The 21,814-nt window shown below is 55.5% G+C and overlaps 1 protein-coding gene across 6 annotated transcripts in view; it reads left to right on the top strand.

The window, feature by feature from the left end:
• The window catches only part of HSPG2 (heparan sulfate proteoglycan 2), a 196,729-nt gene that overhangs the window by 56,996 nt on the left and 117,919 nt on the right, over positions 1-21,814 (top strand). The window lies entirely within an intron of this gene.

The raw sequence follows: 21,814 nt of genomic DNA, 5'->3' as shown, positions 1-21,814 counted from the left end.
GGTCCCCACGCCTGCGCCGCGCTGCTGCGCCCCCCGTCACGCGCGTGCGAGGTCGTACGCGAGGGAGAGACGCATCACGTCGAATGGTCGGGTCGAGCGGGCTTGGGCAAGGACGCGTCGCCAGTTGCGGCGTGCACGTGACGCGCGTCGCTGTGATTCACCGCTCGCGACCAATGTAGCGGCGGAGAATATTCGAACCGGTCCTTGGGCCTCCCCTAGGTAGGCTCAGCCTAAAATGACCAGCGGGTGCAGTGGTGCTGGGAAGACACCCCCTCGTGTGCCGTGACGGCCTCCCATAGTAGGTTCTACTGGCTAACAGCACTTGCCCCAACAGCCCGTTGACGGCTATACGGTGGATCTTTGTCTGTGTGCTTGCCACACGTTTGGTGAGTCCTGCTGGGGCGGTTGGCACCTCCGTGCCACTCCTCGAGTGTCAGAGTGGGGGAGAGAGTGTGAGAGTGGGGGAGAGTGTGAGCCTGAGATAGTGTGAGAGAGTGTGAGAGTGTGAGAGTGGGGGAGAGTGTGAGCGTGAGAAAGAGTGTGAGCGTGAGAGAGTGTGAGTGTGGGAGAGAGTGTGAGCCTGAGTGAGAGTGTGAGCGTGGGGGAGAGTGTGAGCGTGAGAGAGTGTGAGTGTGGGAGAGAGTGTGAGCCTGAGATAGTGTGAGATAGTGTGAGCGTGGGGGAGAGTGTGAGCGTGGGGGCGAGTGTGAGCGTGAGAGAGTGTGAGAGTGTGAGAGTGGGGGAGAGTGTGAGCGTGGGGGAGAGTGTGAGCGTGAGAGAGTGTGAGTGTGGGAGAGAGTGTGAGCGTGAGAGAGTGTGGGAGAGTGGGGGAGAGTGTGAGCCTGAGTGAGAGTGTGAGAGTGGGGGAGAGAGTGAGCCTGAGAGAGTGTGAGCGTGAGAGAGTGTGAGCGTGAGAGAGGGAGAGTGAGCGTGAGAGAGTGTGAGCTTGGGGGAGAGTGTGAGCGTAAGAAAGGGTGAGCGTGAGAGAAGGAGTGTGAGGGAGAGTGTGAGCGTGAGAGAGGGAGAGTGAGCGTGAGAGAGTGTGAGAGTGTGTGAGCGTGGGAGAGAGTGTGAGGGAGAGTGTGAGCGTGAGAGAGTGTGAGGGAGAGTGTGAGCGTGAGAGAGTGTGAGCTTGGTGGAGAGTGTGAGCGTGAGAGAGTGTGAGCGTGAGAGAGTGTGAGCATGGGGGAGAGTGTGAGAGAGAGAGTGTGATAGAGAGTGTGAGGGAGCGTGTGAGAGAGAGTGTGAGAGAGAGTGTGAGCTTGGGGGAGAGAGGTGGAGGCGCTACATCTGTGAAAAATAACTTGATCACACATTGGATTCCTCCAGGAAAAATAAATATTTTGTTTTTAGTCAGCACGCAGCGCTACGAACCCGGCGACCCGAGTTCAAGCCTCCCTCACGACCAACACCACTGAACCGGTCCTGGGCCTCGCCTAGGTCGACTCAGCCTCAAATGAGTACCCAGTGCGATGTGTAAACATGGCCACTGGGGAGACAAAGGCGGCCGGCCGTGGTGCTGGCCACCCACCCCCCTCATGTGCCGTGCCGGCCTTCATAGGTGCTCGCTAACAGCACTTGCCCCGACAGTCTGTTACAGGCTAGACGAGGCGGGGGCGGGGGTCTTTGTGAGAGAAAGAGAGTGAGAGTGAGGGAGAGAGTGTGAGGGAGAGAGTGTGAGGGAGAGAGTGTGAGGGAGAGCGTGTGAGAGTAACAGCGCCCCCTTTGTCGCTCCAAATCTCCGTGCCGATTGGTGGTCACCGTCCACCCTGCAAGCGAACCCCACTCCTAGTGTGGCCGAGAGCCCAACACCCCCCAAACTCACCCCCCAAACTCACCCCCCAAACTCACCCCCCAAACTCACCCCCCAAACTCACCCCCCAAACTCACACCCCAAACTCACCCCCCAAACTCACCCCCCAAACTCACACCCCAAACTCACCCCCCAAACTCACCCCCAAAACTCACCCCCCAAACTCACCCCACAAACTCACCCCCCAAACTCACCCCCCAAACTCACCCCACAAACTCACCCCACAAACTCACCCTTCAAACTCACACCCCAAACTCACCCCCCAAACTCACCCCCCAAACTTACACCCCAAACTCACCCCCCAAACTCACCCCCAAAACTCACCCCCAAAACTCACCCCACAAACTCACCCCCCAAACTCACCCCCCAAACTCACCCCACAAACTCACCCCACAAACTCACCCCCCAAACCTACACCCCAAACTCACCCCACAAACTCACCCCCCAAACTCACCCCCCAAACTCAGCCCCACAAACTCACCCCCCAAACTCACACTCCAAACTTACCCCCCAAACTCACCCCCCAAACTCACCCCACAAACTCACCCCCCAAACTCACCCCCCAAACTCACCCCCCAAACTCACCCCACAAACTCACCCCCCAAACTCACCCCCCAAACTCACTCCACAAACTCACCCCACAAACTCACCCCCCAAACCTACACCCCAAACTCACCCCACAAACTCACCCCCCAAACTCACCCCCCAAACTCACCCCCCAAACTCACCCCCCAAACTCACCCCCCAAACTCAGCCCCACAAACTCACCCCCCAAACTCACACTCCAAACTTACCCCCCAAACTCACCCCCCAAACTCACCCCACAAACTCACCCCTCAAACTCACCCCCCAAACTCACCCCCCAAACTCACCTCCCAAACTCACCCCCCAAACTCACCCCCAAAACTCAGCCCCCAAACTCATCCCACAAACTCACCCCCCAAACTCACCCCACAAACTCACCCCCCAAACTCACACCCCAAACTCACCCCACAAACTCACCCCCCAAACTCACCCCCCAAACTCACCCCCCAAACTCACCTCCAAAACTCACCCCCCAAACTCAGCCCCACAAACTCACCCCCCAAACTCACCCCCCAAACTCACCCCCCAAACTCACCCCCCAAACTCACCCCCCAAACTCACCCCCCAAACTCACCCCCCAAACTCAGCCCCCAAACTCACCCCCCAAACTCACCCCCCAAACTCACCCCACAAATTCACCCCCCAAACTCACACCCCAAACTCACCCCCCAAACTCACCCCCCAAACTCACCTCCAAAACTCACCCCCCAAACTCACCCCCCAAACTCAGCCCCACAAACTCACCCCCCAAACTCACCCCCCAAACTCAACCCCCAAAATCAGTCCCCAAACTCAGCCCCCAAACTGCCGCTCGGGCGAGCACCGGACGGACGCGGTTTGGACCTTGCGGTAGCCGCGACGGCTGGTGCCACGGCGCGACCCCCGCGAACACGGAGGGCGTGCAACGGGTTTGCCACCGCAGGCAAACAGGCGGCGGCAGGACCTGCAGTCACACGGCTCGAGACCGCTGCTGCGGGCTCGGGGGGCCTGGGCGAGAGAGGTCTCGGGTCTGCAAGGATCTATAATTTGGGTGACCCAGGCAGGTCGCGGGGATCACTCTGGAGGGCAGGAGAGTGAAGGAGGCTCGGTTTGGTGTCTGCGAGTGCGACCGGAAACCCGGGTCACCGAAATGACTTTGCTTTGCGTTCCACCATAAGATGGCACAAGTTGAGGGGTCTGCAGAGCTGGGGCACAAAGCAGAAGCAGCAGCAGCAGGGATCTCGGGATCGTCACTGGGAGGGCGTCATAGCCACCGCTGTTCCGCGTCGACTCAGATCCAACACGCTGTCTGTAATCGATGAGAAACCCCACCACCGTCATCACACTGACAACGAGGGAGTGCGTGGTGCCGGCTGGAAACCAGATAGAGTTAACAACATGCAAAGGTACGGGCAGGCAGGTGGGTAGGTGAGTGGGTGAGAGAGTGAGGGAGAGGGTCGGCGAGAGGGTGGGTGAGAGAGTGAGTGAGAAGGTGAGTGGGTGGGTAAGTGAGTGAGTGAGAGGGTGGATGAGAGAGTGATTGAGAGAGTGAGTGACAGGGTGAGTGGGTGGATGAGAGAGTTACCCGGGTGGGTAAGTGAGAGAGTGGGTGAGTGGGAGTGAGTGAGTGAGTGAGTGGGTGAGTGGGAGTGAGAGAGTTGGGTGAGTGGGTGAGTGAGAGAGTGAGTAGGTGAGTGGGTGAGTGAGTGGGTGAGTGGGTGAGTGAGAGAGTAAGTGGGTGAGTGGGTGGGAGTGAGTCAGTGGGTGAGTGGGTGATAGTGAGTGAGTGAGTGGGTGAGTGGGTGAGTGGGCGGGTGGGCGGGTGAGTGGGTGAGTGACCAAGGGGGATGAACGACCAGAAACTTGATCCGCGCCCCCCCTCCCCCGTGCACCGAGCTCAGCGAAGAGGAGACACGGGGGCCTCGTTCGAGCGGTCGTCAGCCTGGGGGCAATTAACGAGGGCGCGTGGCACCGCCGTGCGTGGGAGCCAATCGCGATCAGGGCCTGAGATCGAATCCTGGTCAAGGGTCGTCTGAGCCCAATATCATCATCATCACGATCATCATCACCCACGCCATAATCGTCATTGATTAATAGCTGTCCGATGCGTTTTCGCGTAGTACAGCGCATTGTTTGGCGACGCTGTGTCCGACGTTTCGGCACAACCCGAAAACATCGGCGAGCTGAACAGCATACGAGCGAAAACCTCCGCAGTAGTGACATTGTCACCATCATCACCCAGCACTGCCATCATCACCATCTCTGGACTCGACACATGTAGTGCTGCTCAGTGTGAAGTTAGCCGTGGTTTGTCTTTTGGCAGATTGCTTCTGGCCATGGGAGTGTGGAGTTTCCACCATTGAATCAGGACATCAGCAGATTACCAAGGGCGCCGAATGCTCGTGAAGCCGTCCATGCTGGCAGGGCGGGCGGGCAGGCGAGAGGGGCATCGGAGTGTCGGCGGTGATGAAATGTGTGTTACATTTACACAGGAGTGAGGCAGTTGTTTTTAATAGGGGGGGCCCCCTCTTACCACAGCGTGCCACTGTGCTGGCTGCCCTGTCCACAGGAATGCCCCAAAGCGCAGCCGCGCAAATGTGCTCAGCACATTTGCCGGGTGGATGCCGAGGGTGGCGCCTCTTTGAGAGATGGGGAGGGCGACCACTGACGAGGGAGACCCAGTTCAGACTCTCGATGATGGTGGCAGTCCCTCCTCCCCCCCTCATTGTCCGTGTACGGCCAATGAAGAGACGACTGTTCGTGATACCATTCTGAGTGACATCGCGAACCATTGGCTTCGTTTGAGTGTTGCTGAATTGCAGATACACCCACCCACTTACCAGCTCACACACTCACTCACTCATCCATTCACCCACCCACGTACCCGCTCACCCACCCACGTACCTGCTCACCCACCCACCCACTTACCTGCTCACCCACACACCTGCTCACCCACACACCCACTCACTTACGTACACACCCACTCACTCACTTATTGCACCCACCCCCTCACCCACCCACTCACCCATTCACCCATCCGCCTACCCACTCGGTCACCCACTCCCTCACTCACTGACTCATTCACCAACCCACTCACCCACCCACTCACTTACTCACCCACCCGCCCATCCACCCACTCGCTCACACATCGACTCACCCACCACCTTCTGTATTTGGGGAAGTGCACAGTTACATGGTCCATGGTTTGGAGGTCGTAGCTACAGTCGCACACAAAGAGAGAGTCTTGGATTCTCCACTTGTGCATCGGGTATCCAGGTACCTAGTGGCAGGGAGGCGCAGCGGTAGCACCTGTGCCTCACAGCATAAATAACCTGGGTTCAATTCCCAACTCGTGTGCCTTTCCGTGTGGAGTTTTGTATGTTCTCCCCCTGTTCTTTCTAGATTTGAAGCTTTCGTGACTGCAATGATTCATATTCTCAGGTTTTTTCGGTAAAGTCACGTAGGTAAAACATTAAAAGTAATGAAAGTAAAATAAAACAAAACGTCGTGAATTTTATTTTTGTTTTGTTTTATTTTACTTTCATTACTTTTAATGTTTTACCTACGTGACTTTACCGAAAAAACCTGAGAATATCCCCCTGTTCTGTATGGGTTTCCTCCGGTTTCTGCCCCCGAACCAAACCCATCCAGTCTATCTGGTATTGGCCAAAAAATTCCAATGCTAAAAATTACACCACAAATTACTCAATTGGGACAAACACACAGCAGCAGCGGCAACATCATTGTTCCCTACTACTACTACGACTGCAAAAACTGAAACTAAACTATTCAACTATTTTTAATTTTACCAGGTGAGGCCCACTGAGCTATATCACTCATATTCAAAAGCAGCCTGGCCACAAATGATATCTCAACGAAGTGGCTCATCACGTGGAAATTTACAGCAGCCAAATACTCTGAACACGTGACGTTGGATCTAAATGTGTGAGGGAAAAACTAGAGGACCGGGACAAAAAACCACGCGACCACGGGGAGAGAGAGACACCGCAAACTCTAGATATACAGAAAGCGTCAGGGTTGGGGTGGAACTCAGGACCTCCTGTAGACCAGGCGAGGTGGTTAACATCTCCTAGCTACCGTGGTGATGATGATGATGATGAGAGAGAGAGAGAGACACCGCAAACTCTAAATATACAGCAGGAATCAGAGTCGGGATTGAACTCAGGACCTCCTGTGTACCAGGCGAGGGAGTTAACATCTCACCACCACGGCAGAACCGTCTTGTAAAAAAAGAGTCTTGAGACTCAATGAGGCTTTTCTGGGTAAACAAGCACAACAACAATATCCATAATAAAGGGTTTTTTGTGTTATAGCGTGTAAATATATAAATGGATGATATTGGTCGCGAAAGCCCATGTGTTACAACAGCAATTATATTAATAATCATCCGTGCTTCGCCCAATTGTCTCCACGGCAGCTGGAATCCGTGCGGTGTGGTGACGGTGGTGCTGGTGGTGGTGGTGCCGGCTCTGGTTTGACAACAGAGGGCTCACTTCGAATCAGTAGAGCGACATCTTTTCATAGGTTGCGTAATGCTGTTGTATGGAAGCTACCTGGTCTATCGCTCTTCACGAAGCTTCGGGTTTTCTCGGCCATGGCTGCGTTGACTGGGTCATGTAGCCCACATGCCCAGCCACTGCATGCCCAGCCACCGCTTGCCTAAATAGCTTTTGTTCGGCCAGATAGAGGGTGCTAAATGGGAACAGCACGGGCTAGAGAAGAGATGGAGTGATGCGGTACAGGAGGACGTGAAGCTGAGTGGAGATGCCGATGACCGGTACCAGCAGTGTCAAGATCGGCCTCTGTGGAGGAGACTCGTGAAGGACGCTACTGGGCAGTTGGAGGAATTCGCCCTCCAACAACAACGGAGGGTGGAGGAGTGATGCTCACAACAACGAGCAGAGTGCCAGGTGGCTAAAGCACAGCAAGTTGGCACAGTAGGGGGTACAGGTGGTGTATCAGCCAGTCATCTCAGTCGACCCGTAGCACCTGGGTCTGCCCCGTGACCTCCTGACGGCGGGCGTTTGACACTTCACGTGGCCTCAACGTGCACACAGCCTGGCACAAGCATCGTGGTGACGTCACCGCCACTTAGTGGCAAATGGTGGTTGCTGTTGGTGGTGGTGCTGGTGGCGCTGGTGGCGGTGGTGCAAGTGGCTCGCAAGCACCACAATGCCGTGGCAATCTCAGCAGCCGTGCGAAGGCAATTAAAGCGGGCAGACCAATTAGAGACGACTTTGCGGATGTGGGCCGCCGAGCCAAACCCCTGTCGATCCAACATTTCCAACACGTTCCACCTCGCGGGTTAATATTTAATTTGAAGTTTGTCCAACGTTTTCTGGTGTTGTGTGTAAGGCTTCCCCCGCACCGCACCCAACCCGGCCAACCCCGTTAAACAAAGGTCAAGATACAAAGGTCACGCCGGTCGACTTTAATGGTTTAACGTGCCCTCCCCCCCCTTCCCCGTGGGTGCGCAGCAAAAAGCAAATGGGGAGGGCGGTGGGGGGGGGCGAATAAAAATAAATGTATCTTCTTGTGCCACCCGGGAAGTTTGCGTACCCTTTGAAGAATGCGCAACGGTTAACGTGGGCCGGTAAAGGTTGCGGTAAAGTTGAGGTAAAGTTGCGATAAAGTTGAGGTTAAAGTTGAGGTAAAGTTGCGGTATAGTTGAAGTAAAGTTGAGGTAAAGTTGAGGTAAAGTTGAGGTAAAGTTGCGGTAAAGTGGAGATGAAGTTGAGGTAAAGCTGGATGCTACTGGTCAGTTGGAAGCAGTCGCCCTCCAACAGCAACGGATGGCAGAAGAGTGATGCTCATGAGTGGAGCGCCGGCGGCTAAAATACAGCAAGTTGGTACAGGTGGGGCACAGCTGGTGCATCTCAGTCATCCCATGGCACCTGAGTCTGTCCCATAACCCCCTGTCAACGAGCCTTTGACACTTATCCTGGCCTCAAAGTGCACCTGGCCTGGCACAGGCGCCGTGGTGATGTTCCCGCCGCTTAGTGGCGAATGGCGCGTGTTCTTGTTGTACGTACGAGTCTTTCATATTCTTGGTTCTTTCTGTAAAGTCACGTAGATAGAAAAGAAAAACAAAAATAATAGAATAAAATAAAAAATAAAATAAATATCAAAGCAAAAAAACCACGACGTTTCGATCGCAACACAAGCGGTCTTCATCAGGCGGAGAGAAAAGAGGGCAAGCCTGCAAATGCAACTGCTTATAAGGGTTTCCAAAGTGAGTGGGTGGGGGACGAGAGTTGGGGGGGGGAGAGCTTGTGCAGCATGGGCGGGGCAACCAGTCAGACAATGGGGGGAGGAAGGGGGTAGAGATAGGGGGAGAGAGAGGGGGGGTAGAGATGGGGGGAGAGAGTGGGGGGAGAGTAGACAATGGCGGAGTTGGGAGGAGGACTGTGCGTACACAGCATGGGCAGGGAGACAATGGGGGGGGGGGGGGAAGAGGGTAAAGATAGGGGGGGTCGAGATAGGGGGAGATGGGGGGGCATTGCACCTCGCTACACACATCCACACTGCTGATGGTAGAGGTTAACAAGAAAACACATATCGAGTCATGACCCAAAGTGGTTGATGACATCTTTCCAATGATTGCCGAGTTTAAAACCGTCGTCTCGGTTGAAATTGTGTCTGTATATATGGATGGCTTCGTGAACAAATCTTTCTTGATAGCCAGTCGGCTTGCAAAGTACCATCGTCTTAGAGAAATCAATTGAATGTGAGCCAGCCGCATTAAAGTAATGATCAGCCACGGCAGAAGTATTGGTCCTGCCGTGTTTCAGATCTGCCTTATGTTCACGAACATGGTCCGAGACATGTCGTTTAGTTTCCCCAATGTAAAGCTTAGTTTGTAGACGCTGGTTATTGCATGTTAGGAATCTTGTCCTTCACAGATGGCATTAGGTCACGAATTTTATGCACTGTGTTAATTCGGACCTGGGTCTTGTGTTTGTTCAGGATTTTGGAAATCGTTTTGGTTATCCCTGCTGTGTAAGGCAGCGTGATGGTTTTGATTGGATCTTCAGATTGCTCCTTCCTCACGGCTGGGGTGATGGCCTTGCGGATTGTGAAGTCAGAATATCTATTCGCCTTGAGAGCCTGGTGTACGTGTTTGAGTTCACTGGTCAGGTGTTCATGGTCGAAGATACCTTGAGCTCTATCGTGTAGTGTTTTGATGAGGGAATTCTTCTGGGATGGATGGTGGTGGGAATTATGTTTTAGGTAGGCGTCAGTATGGGTTACTTTCCTGTAGACAGTGGCTCATTGAGCCATCTGGTCTCTTTTTGATTAAGACATCCAAGAAAGATAGCATGTCATCTTTTTCTACCTCCATGGTGAATTTGATTGCTGGATGTATGGAATTGATGCGGTTGAGGAATTGTTTCAGAGCCGGTCGACCATGTGGCCAGATGAAGAACGTGTCATCTACGTACCTCTTCCACAAGGACAGGCGTAGAGTGGATGCCTGGATGGCGTCCATCTCAAATTTTTCCGTATCTCTCTTATTGTCACATGTGTGCATGCGCGAGTCTGGCTTCAGTTTCCTCCACGGGTGTCTGCCAGCGTTTGATTTTCTCCGGCCTCCTCGCCGGACGTGGGGACATCTCAGTGGATTGAGTGTTGTCTTCTCTGCTTGGATAGTGTCCCGCACCGCCCAGAGAGCGGATACCACAAGGCCAGCTCAGAGAGCCACAGGCAGCCACGTCCGGCCTACGTGCTCGGTGCTGAGTCAACGCACTCTCTCTGGGCCCCGTGGTCTGTCTCTGCTCTATACGTTGTGTAAACGTGCTGTGTGTGTGTGTGTGGTGCGTCTGGCCTGTGCGCTCTGTGCTGTGTCCGAGGGCTGTGTGTTGTGTCTGGTCTTCGTCGTGTGCCTGGTCTGTACGTTGTGTCAGCATGCTGTATCTGTGCGCCGCATCTGTGCACCGCATGTTCCCGCTGCGCCTGTTCGCTGTGTCTGCGCTGTGCCGGTGCGCTGCTCCGGTGTGCTGCGTCCGTGCACTGCGCCGGTGCGCTACGTCTCGTTAGTGGGTTAGTGGGTGCTCGAGTGAGCGTTCCGTCACCCCGCCAGCCCCCCTCCTCCTCCCCGCGGCATTACGTAACTCCGCGAGACGAACGCTCGCGAGCGTCCGGGCAGAGTGGCAGCGGTGGCGGCGATCGCTCGGCTGTGAGCGATGGGCGGCATCTCCACCCCAACACGCCGACAGAGGGGACACGGTCTTCTTTATTTCTTCCTTTTTGTTGCTTTCACTCTCGCCAGCGTTCATCCCAACGGCTACCGCCATAGCGGTGGGCGTAACGGTCAGCGGCACCACTGGACTTACGGTCCAGAGGTCGCCCGCCAGTTCGATTCCACTTCTTATGTTTACGTGCTTTATATAGCATCTGGACGGAGAACGCTTTACAGAGGATTAAGAATGGTACGTATGAATGGATATGGTGGAGACGTGGTGAAAAAATTAGATGGGAGGAGGTTAATGCACGTTGATTCTAAAATGTCAACAGAAAACCGGAAGAACCGAGAGAAAAATCCACGCGGCCACGGCGTGAGAGACACCGCAAACTCCAAGTACACAGCAGGCGTCAGGGTCGGGATCGAACCCATGCACTCCTGTATACCAGGCGAGGTAGTCAACATCTCATAGCCACCATGGCGAGATTCGCTCTACCGCCTTCTGGCGAGCCAGCGTATGGCCGTCACCTTGATGCCCGCGCGAGAAAGAAATGCCACAGAATGTCTCTGATCCACCAACCCTTACCGCCCACGGCGTGGCCTCGGTGCAGTTGCACCGCCTGCGCCACCCGACAGCTACCCCACTGGGCGCTTGCGGCGCCGCGCAGCTGTGCGGCGTTAGACAGCCGTGCCTCTCCGCCACAACGGAATCCGCGATGGGGGGGTGGAGAGTGGATTGGGGGGGGGGGGGCGAAAGAGGGTGGGGGGGGGACACGGGGGGGGGGGGGGTGGCTGGGGGGGGCGCACGTTGGCCTGGGCCCGGCTCGCCGTGGTAGGGGAGTTCCAGGGACGAGGCTCACCGCTGCCGCTCCCGTCTCCTGTTACTGCCACCCCGGCGTTGCTCACGAGCTCCCTGCTGCTAATTGGCTCTGCGCCTTGCGGGTCACCGCCCCCCGCCCCCAGCCCCGCCCCCAAGTCTCCCACTCCCGGATCGTTCGGTGAACTCGGCAGCTGCGGCGAGCGCGGGGGATAAACGAGGGTCAGGAGTGTAACGGTGTTAACGGGGGCAACGAGGGTAGCAGTGTTCACGGGGGTAGCGAAGGTAACAGTGTTAACGGGGGTAATGGGGGTAATGGTGTTAACGAGGGTAACGGGGGTAACTGTGTTAACGGGGGTAACGGTGTTAACTGAGGTAACGAGGGCAATGGTGTTAACGGGGGTAACGAGTGTAACGCTGCTGCTGCTGGTGCCAGCAACTGCCCCCCCCCCCACGCGAACCACGCAATCGTCGCCCACACCCCAAACCCCAAGGGCGGATCTAGGCTGAGGTTTTTTTTGGTAAACTGTGAAACTTTTGTCCCCTTTTTCCGTTTGATTTTTTGTAAGCGGATTTTTTCTTCTAAACAGAGGCATAATTATTTGGTCCGTCCGTCGGTCTGTCCAATACATTCTCAGAAATTAATTGTAATTCACTGCTCAAGATCAGGGGAAGCGGAGGGGGTGAGGGGGGCCCTTCAGGGGGCAACCAGGCCACCTCCAAGTCGCAGGGCCCGTCACGTGGTGTGGCCCCTCACGTGCCCGTGGCTTCACCGCCCAGCGAACAAGCAAATATAAGCCAGTGGCTGCAACCGGCATCCTCGCCAGCAACTGATGGAGTCCGAGAGGGGATTTTATTTATTTTACACGAGTCGCGTGCCTCACTTGGGAACCGCCACACCAGTCCCCCCCCTCCCCAGACCCCCCCCCCAGGCCCCCCCCAGGCCCCCCCCCCCCCAGGGCCTCCCCCCCTCCCCCGGTGCAGCTCGCCAGTGGCGCGAGGCGATTGTACAATCGGGCTATGATTGCGCAATGCGTCGTGTGTGTCAATGTGGATCGTTCACGACAAATGTGTGCGAACGAGGTGTTCAGCCCCCCGGTGCAGCAGAGAGATTCCTCACAGCCTCATGCGGGGGGCGCCTCCCTGCGTTTCCGTGTTTCTCCACGCCACGGTGGCCAGGAGATGTTAACTACCTCGCCTGGTGTACAGGTGGTCGTGGGTTCGATCCCCACCATGACGCCTGTTGCTGTATATTTGAAATTTGCGGTGTCTCTCTCTCATCATCATCACGGTGGCTAGGAGATGTTAACTACCTCGCCTGGTCTACAGGAGGTCGTGGGTTCGATCCCGACCATGACGCCTGCTGCTGTATATTTGAAATTTGCGGTGTCTCTCTCTCATCATCATCACGGTGGCTAGGAGATGTGAACTACCTCGCCTGGTCTACAGGAGTTTGTGGGTTCGATCCCGACCATGACGCCTGCTGCTGTGTATATGAAATTTGCGGTGTCTCTCTCTCATCATCATCACGGTGGCTAGGAGATGTTAACTACCTCGCCTGGTCTACAGGAGGTCGTGGGTTCTATCCCGACCATGACGCCTGCTGCTGTATATTTGAAATTTGCGGTGTCTCTCTCTCATCATCATCACGGTGGCTAGGAGATGTGAACTACCTCGCCTGGTCTACAGGAGGTTGTGGGTTCGATCCCGACCATGACGCCTGCTGCTGTGTATTTGAAATTTGCGGTGTCTCTCTCTCATCATCATCACGGTGGCTAGGAGATGTGAACTACCTCGCCTGGTCTACAGGAGGTCATGGGTTTGATCCCGACCATGACGCCTGCTGCTGTATATTTGGAGTTCGCGGTGTATCTCTCTCTTCCCATGGTTGCGTGGATTTTTCTCCGGATCTTCAGGGTTCTCCCTCCACATTTGGAAACACGCGTTCAGAGTATTTGGCTGCGATACATTTCCACGTGACAAGCCACTTCGTTGAGCCATCATATGTCGCCAGGTTGCTTCTCATAAAGAGCTGCTGTAGATAGCTGAGTGGGCCTTACATGATAAAACATTAAGCATCGTTTTTTTCAGTGTCTTTCTATCTCTCGGTAGGTCTACAACTGCATGCATTTCTCTCGCTGTCTGGGTTCCTATGTTATGATTGTCTCTCTGTTACTCGTACTTTCTCTGCGTGGTCTTTCGCTCTCTACGTTTCTATCGGTCTGTATCGGTGTCTCTCTACGTTTGTCTGTGTTTCTCTGTGTCTCTCAATGTTTATATCTGTCTGTATCTGTGTCTCTCAATGTTTCTCTCTGTCTGCTGTATCTCCGTGTATTTGAAGATGTTTGATTTTCTCCGTAAATGTCCCTCTCTGTCTCTGTGAGTCTCCGTCGCGCGCTCTCTCTCTGCGTGTCCCTGTGGTTCCTCTGTTCTCGTCTCTGTTGTTCTTCTGCATATCTCCGTGTGCAAGTCCCCTCCCTCTGCCTCTCGTCTATCTCGCTGTACCCTCCGTGGCTCTCCCCCCCCCTCTCTCTCTCATGTTCCGCTCTCGGTAAAAACAAAGGAGACGTCTCCCCCCACCCACCGCACCTTGCGCTCCAAGAGCTGAGATCATTAAAACAAAAATCTCTCTCCAAATCTGGTCACGCCGAGACTCGGGCAAATTCTTGGGATGTCCCTCCCTTGTCAGGAGAGGGAGGGCGGGCGGGAGAGGGGGGAGCGAGCTGGGGGGGGAGCGAGGGGGGGAGGGGGAGCTAGTTGGGGGGAGCGAGCGGGGAGGAGAGCGAGGGAGCGGGGGGGGGGGCGAGGGGGGGGCGAGCTGGAGGTGGCGCGTTCCACTCATAGCTGCTTGGCGAGGAGGAGGAGACAGCCCCCCCCCTCTCTCGCTGTCGCCACGCACCTGACAGTGGCTCACAGTCGCAGCCTGCAGGAATGTGCGCTCGCCTCCCTACCCCTCTCTCACCTGACCGCCCGCACCCCCACACCCCCCACACTTTTTTTCACCTCCCCCTCCTACTCCTATACACCCTCCTCCTCCTCCCCACCCTCCTCCCCACCCTCCACCGCAAATCACGGTTGCCGAGCGAGCCCAAAGCTTACATGCCAAGCGGCCTGCAGCAAACAGCACCGTTTTGGTTGTGAATGTATGAGGGGTGATGAAACGATGGCGACATCGGTTCCGTGTGCCGCTGCTGCCGCCGCTGCTGCTGCTGCCGCTGCCGCTGCCGGACAGACCCTCTGGGATCGTGAGAGGTGGCGACGGCTTGGTGAGGCCATCATCCAGCAGTGAATTGACCATGGCTGAATATGATGGTGAATATGATGATGATGTTCATGAGAGCTGGGCAACAGAGATGATGGGAGTGAACTCAACAGTGGATACACGTGGAGGAGAGAAGCAGAAAGGGAATTGCTGTGGTGGTTGAACACAGCGAGTGAGTGGGTGAGCGAGTGGGTGAGTGTGTTGGTGAGCGAGTGGGTGAGTGTGTTGTTGTGACCTGCAGTGTGGTGGTGATGACGACACAGAGAGTGAGTGGGTGAGCGAGTGGGTAAGTGTGTGGGAGAGTGAGTGGGTGAACGAGTGGGTGAGTGTGTTGTTGTGACCTGCAGTGTGGTGGTGGTGATGACGACACAGAGAGTGAGTGGGTGAGCGAGTGGGTAAGTGTGTGGGAGAGTGAGTGGGTGAACGAGTGGGTGAGTGTGTTGTTGTGACCTGCAGTGTGGTGGTGATGACGACACAGAGAGTGAGTGGGTGAGCGAGTGGGTAAGTGTGTGGGAGAGTGAGTGGGTGAACGAGTGGGTGAGTGTGTTGTTGTGACCTGCAGTGTGGTGGTGGTGATGACGACACAGAGAGTGAGTGGGTGAGCGAGTGGGTAAGTGTGTTGTTGTGACCTGCAGTGTGGTGGTGGTGATGACGACACAGAGAGTGAGTGGGTGAGCGAGTGGGTAAGTGTGTGGGAGAGTGAGTGGGTGAACGAGTGGGTGAGTGTGTTGTTGTGACCTGCAGTGTGGTGGTGATGACGACACAGAGAGTGAGTGGGTGAGCGAGTGGGTAAGTGTGTGGGAGAGTGAGTGGGTGAACGAGTGGGTGAGTGTGTTGTTGTGACCTGCAGTGTGGTGGTGGTGATGACGACACAGAGAGTGAGTGGGTGAGCGAGTGGGTAAGTGTGTTGTTGTGACCTGCAGTGTGGTGGTGGTGATGACGACACAGAGAGTGAGTGGGTGAGCGAGTGGGTAAGTGTGTGGGAGAGTGAGTGGGTGAACGAGTGGGTGAGTGTGTTGTTGTGACCTGCAGTGTGGTGGTGATGACGACACAGAGAGTGAGTGGGTGAGCGAGTGGGTAAGTGTGTGGGAGAGTGAGTGGGTGAACGAGTGGGTGAGTGTGTTGTTGTGACCTGCAGTGTGGTGGTGGTGAAGACGACACAGTGAGTGAGTGGGTGAACGAGTGGGTGAGTGTGTTGTTGTGACCTGCAGTGTGGTGGTGGTGAAGACGACACAGTGAGCGAGTGGGTGAGCGAGTGGGTGAGTGTGTTGTTGTGACCTGCAGTGTGGTGGTGGTGGTGATGACAACACAATGAGCGGGTGATCGAGTGGGTGAGTGTGTGGGTGAGTGAGTGGGTGAGCGAGTGGGTGAGTGTGTTGTTGTGACCTGCAGTGTGGTGGTGATGGAGACGACACAGTGAGTTCGTGGGTAGGTGAGTGTGTGGTGGTGGAGACGACACTGAGTGGATGAGCGAGCGGGTGAGTGAGTGGGTGAGTGGGTGTGTGGGTGTGTGAGTGTGTGGGTGAGTGGATGTGTGAGTGTGTGGGTGAATGAGTGAGTGGGTGTGTGAGTGTGTGGGTGAGTGGGTGAGTGTGTGAGTGAGCGAGTGGGTGAGTGGGTGTGTGTGGGTGAGCGAGCGGGTGGGTGGGTGTGTGAGTGTGTGGGTGAGTGGGTGTGTGAGTGTGTGGGTGAGTGGGTGAGTGTGTGGGTGAGCGAGTGAGTGTATCTGCAATTCACCAAGTCTCAGACGAAGCCACCGATTGGCCTCATCACTCAGAACTCTCACAATGGGCGAGCGAGTGTGTTGTTGTGGCCATCGGCGCGGTGGCTGAGATGAAACAGTCCATGTCTGGCACCCACATTGACCGTGGCGGTAGTTGTAGAAGGGCGACGAGGAGGCGACTGACCGCCAGCGAGCGAGTGACTGGAGCTAGTCAGCGAGTTCTGGATCATCCGTCACCCCGACTGCCTTACGGTGAATGCTGCCAGTGAGATGGAGGCTTGGAGCGAGCGAGCGAGCGAGGGAGGCAGGGAGCACGTCGGCATGTGACAGCACGCACGGCCTCCCCCACCGTGCAGCACCCGGGTTCATTTCCCCTCGGGGAGGGAGTGGAGTTCAGGGGGGGGTTAGAAGGTCGCGGATGAAGCGTGTTCTCTCTGGCTCGTGATGGAGCAACAATAGACGCCTCTGTCTGTCTCCCTCTCTGTGCGTCCGTCACGACCACTGCTCCGGTCGCGCGACTCGCTCGCGTGCCCTCTGTCCACGCGACAATAGCCAGCGAAGCGTCGGCGCTAACGAGCTCCTCGTGCGGTCCGTTCCTGGGCCGGCCGAGGTGGCGCGCTCCGTTGGGCCGGGCAGGGGAGTACGTCGCACAAGGCCCCGTGGCCCCGTGGCCCCGTGGCCCCGAGGTGCGTGTGGACGCTCTCTCCTCTCTCTCTTGTGCTGTGACAGCGCCAGCGCCGGCCCGAGACGACCCAAGCTCGGGTTCACGGCAGCGCTGGAGTAGCAGCGGCTGTTTGGCCCCGGTGTAAGGGATTAAGTAATAATAATAACTTTGTAATAGCACTCTTTGGTTCTTTCGGTAAAGTCACGTAGTTAGAAATCAAATTGAATAAAACAAATCACGACGTGACTTTTCTGAAAGAAGCAAAGAGTACGGATTCATGCAGTCACGAAAGCTTCAAATTCATTAATAATAGTAAATAATATTCGTCAGCCGTATTTTATATCCGTAGGTGCCACCGATGCGTGCCGTGTTATGGGAAGACCAGGCAACAAACAGGACCTGCCGGGTCGACGGCCAGAACACGGCGGCGGGGTGAGGGCCAGTTTACAGAGGTGAGAGATTCCAAGGCAGACTTCACTCCGACTCCGAATGCCTTAATCGGGAAAGGCAAAAGCGTTGCTCCATCGTCTGGGAGCTGCACGGCGGAAAAAGCCACGGCGATCGCTCCAGGAACAGAGCCTCGACCTCGGAGTCCACAGAGGGAGGCGGTGCGAAGATCGTGGGGACCTCGTTGGCGAGTGAACACGGATCAGCTCTTGCAGATACCGCGGGGCTAGGCCACGGAGAGCCTTCACATTACTTGACACTTTTACTGAAGTGCCGGATGATCACAAGGGACTGTACAAAACAAAGACAGAGATCCCCTGTAGAGCTTAAACAGATTTTGAGGTTAGGTCGTCCTAGGGGAGGCCGAGGACCGGTTCCAATAACTGTAACTGCTGTTGTGGTGGGCGTGAGCGGGAATCAAACTCGGGTCACCGGCGCACTAACCACTGTGCCACAGCTCCCCACTGTAAAAACCACACGCAGACTCACACCAATGCAATCCAACCCCGATACAAACGATTCAAGAAACACAATGTCCCCCTCCTTCACATCCTTTCATTGCTCTCTTGATCGCCTCTTCTCCATTGCCCATCCTCTTCCTCTTCCCACCTCTCGCCCCTCCACTCCTTCACATCCCTCTCCTATAGCCCTTTCGTGATCCCCATATAGCCCGTCTATGGCTGTCACTCATTCCTCAATCCCTTGTAGCATGCCCCCCCCCCTCCCGTCAACTGCATCACTCCATTCCGTGTCACCGTTTTATAAGCGACATCCTAAAGCGCCTTGAGTGACGGCGTTACATAAACACATACATTGGATGAGATCGGTGTTCTTCATTGGAAGGCCCACAAGCCACTGACGCCCACTGGACATGCGGCTCTCCCGACACTACACAAATCGTGAGAACACACCACCACCACCATCATCATCATCGTGCTGCTGTCAAACCACCCCTAATGGTTCCAAACAACGTGTGGCTGCCCTCGGCGCTGGTGATGTCTTACCGGCGAAAGTTCCCCACCCCAACTCCCCCCCCCCCCCCCCCTCTGAAAATTAGTGGAGAACACTGGTTTAGATTTTAAAAAAACAAGTTGCGTCTTAAGGCGTGATTTGAATAAAATATGGGGGGGGGGCTTAGCAGAGAAAACATCCATTGTCCGTATGAACTTCTTCTGCACCATACGTAGCCCGCCGTGATAATCGGATGACACTATGCAACACGATTTTTGTCCCTGGGTTAAAGTGTTATGTTTTAATTGCTTATGCCTAAAAAGTATAGAGAATGGCTATTATTCCCCGCAAACTTTGCTTTTGTGACCAGGACTTTACGTGTAGGAATGACACTAATGCACACCACGTTTTCTCATTGAAAATAGGTACATTTCTAAATATCCTGGTCACAAAAGCAAAGTTTGTGGGGAATGAACAATTTCTGTACGCTTGAGGCATTAGCAATTAGGAAACAACACTTACTACCCAGGAACACATATTTGTAGTTTGATACACAGTGTGATCGGAGTGGAAGTGAATGCTACAGCCCTGGGTGGGGGGGGGGGGTCCTGTCCAATTTCGCTCGCTCTTCATGACCCTGGGGTCTGAGCCCCTGCAAGCCGTGGGGTCTTGTGCGGCCCGCACAGCCTGGGGCAGTCGACGCCACCGATACAGAGGGAGTCAGGGCCTGGAACTCGTCTGTTGTCGCAGTGGGGAAATGTTGCTAAGCTCGGTTGAAGGCAGAAGGCTTGCTGAAGGGACACTGCAACGAGTTTATATATTCACCGAAACATCCAGTACATCTCAGATTTTATTATCGTAGTCCTCTCGAGGCATCAGTTGATCGGCCTTTAGCAGCAAGAATGAGTTATTTATTTTGCTCTCAATTCTCTTAAGGCTTTAGCCTCCAGCCTGGAGCCTGAGGAGCATTGGGGTTAGGAGCCTGCTTGCACTGGGGATGCAAGCGAGTTGTCGAAGGCTTCGCCCACGAGGTGGCCAGGAGATGAATGTATGGCATTGGATTCTTGAATCCATCTGTGCGGAGCTTTGCATGCTAATCGTGTGCGTGGGTTTTCACCTGCTCCTCCGTTTGCCTCCAAAGTGAAGTGGAACACCCACTCATGCTACTTTTAGTGTGGCCGTCCGGATACTCGTTATCGAGTGTGAGAAGGGCCCAGGTGTTGGCCTATGAAGGAGGGGTGGGGGGGGAGAAGCATTGAATTCCTTCTTCCGGGGCCCATGCCAACCGTACTACACTACCGGAGATGCAGACGCAGGAGACCCATCGACTTGATGTACAAAGAGACAATTACCGCATAAGGGATGCCGGACCCAGGGGTGAGTGCCCGCCTCGACCACTCAGACCGCTTTACACGAGCAGCCGTTTGTTGTTATTGTTCGTTTGTTGGTCAATGGAGCCAAGTGGACTCGACATGAAAACACGAATTTGTTCAGCAGCCTTACGGACATTCCTAAGAGGTGAACCTCACATGCAGGAGTTGCGGAAGAAACGGGAGCGTGCCGAGCGACGGGTTGGACAAACTGCCAAGCGACAGGCAGAACGAGAACAAGCCGAAAGGGAGCAGCAGATGTTGTAGATATGCCTTGCTACTTGCCCCTAAAATTCACTTCACCACGCCCTATTTCTAGAAAGCGCGGATCAACTTCACGACTCTTGCTGCGGTGTCGTTCCTGCATCCTTGATGCTGCATACGGCGGCGTGCGCTGCTGGAGCGCGGCCCTTTCCTGGGCTAGTTTCTTCCTCGCCGCTCGACTTCTGTTCACAGCCCGCTTTAAATACTTATCTCCACAATAGGTGCCACACCGGGACCTACACCAGCAGGCCGCCCAAGTTGGTAGCCACCTGCTGTGAATTTGCTCCCCCCTCCCAATTAACTCACCAACACAGGAGACTACCATTTAACCCGCAATCGACTTACAAAGAGACCGATAGACTCACAGAGACCCGCAGACTCACATAGAGAACCAAAGATTCGCGCGGAGACCCGCAGACTCGCGTGCGGAGACCCGCGGACTCGCGCAGAGACCTAGAAACTATCAAGTGTACAAGCTGCACGACTGCACTATAGTCCACTCGGAGGGCGCACGCACTGGGCTGCAAAGGGTGGGGGGAGGTGGGGCAGATTGGGCAGGGCCCCCCATTTCATTCCAACCGCCAGGGCCCATCCCAACCCACATTACGCCACTGAGACAGCTCAGCGAGGCGTTCCTCTGGCGAATGAAGAGCGAGACGATTATTATCATCAACCCTCGTCGCCGCCGCCGTTACTCGGCAGGCACAATGGGACTTTGAGACTTCCAAGAGCTGCGGGCACCGTGGAGGAGCTGTGCGGGGGCCGACGCTGGCCATCGGGGGCCACGACCGGGGCCACCCTTGATTGAGGCCGTGAGAGAGACGGGGGGGGGTGGAAGCCCCCCCACACCCCCTGCGGCGGCTGCGCGGCGATGAATGGGGCCGCCTGTGGTTACGGCGTGAGCCGCTCGTGGTGGCGGTGGGTGAAGGGGGCCTTTGATGCGGGCATGGGGACGTAGTCGGTGCGGGGGGGAGGCGTGGTAGGCGGGGGGCCGTGGCGGCCGCACCCGCACAGCGTGGGCCTTGTCTCGCTGAGTAACAATAATTAATAGCAGCGGCGTTAATCATAATGGGAGAGGAGGTCCCCCTCCCCCGCCTCCACCCCCGATTCGGGAATAATCAACCCCAATGTGTGTCTGCCACGCAGTGCCGGGCGGCCGCAGTGCGGGGCAGCTGCTGCTTGCGAGCCACTGCGTTACGGCCTTCGTGTGTGTGTACGTGTCTTTGTGTACGTGTGTGTATGAGCCATTCCCTGTTCACCTTGGGGTGCGACAGGGATGTCCTCTGGCTCCCACATTATTTAACATATTTTTCGACCACTTAGTTCGTGAAGCCTTTCATGGCTGTACCAGAGGAATTTCCATCTGGTACAGATACGAAGGGAGGCTGATCGATGCCCGGGTGCAGTCAAGGGATGGCTCCCTATTGGTCAACCACGTTATGTATGCCGATGATCTGGTAATTTCCGCTCACTCAGAGGAGCTTGCCACTAAGAGGTGGGGCTTTACCATCAGCCCCACCAAAACTAAGCACCTGCCTGGGTATTTTGTACCATCAGGCACTCCACCCCCACAACTTAAAATCGATGATGGGGCAGTTGTGGAGAGAGTGGAGAGTTTCCCATACCCGGGCAGTGTGCTCATGACTGGCTCAGGTTTGACAGCAGAGGTCTCACTCCGAATCAGTCGAGCGGCATTATCTTTTCATCAGTTGCGTAACGCTGTGTAGAAGCTTAAT

The sequence above is a fragment of the Lampetra fluviatilis genome, chromosome 36 (genome assembly GCF_964198595.1).
Source record: "Lampetra fluviatilis chromosome 36, kcLamFluv1.1, whole genome shotgun sequence".
Classification (NCBI taxonomy): Eukaryota; Metazoa; Chordata; class Hyperoartia; order Petromyzontiformes; family Petromyzontidae; genus Lampetra; species Lampetra fluviatilis.
The sequence above is the reverse complement of the archived record's forward strand: the minus strand, read 5'-3'. Positions and strand labels throughout refer to the sequence as shown.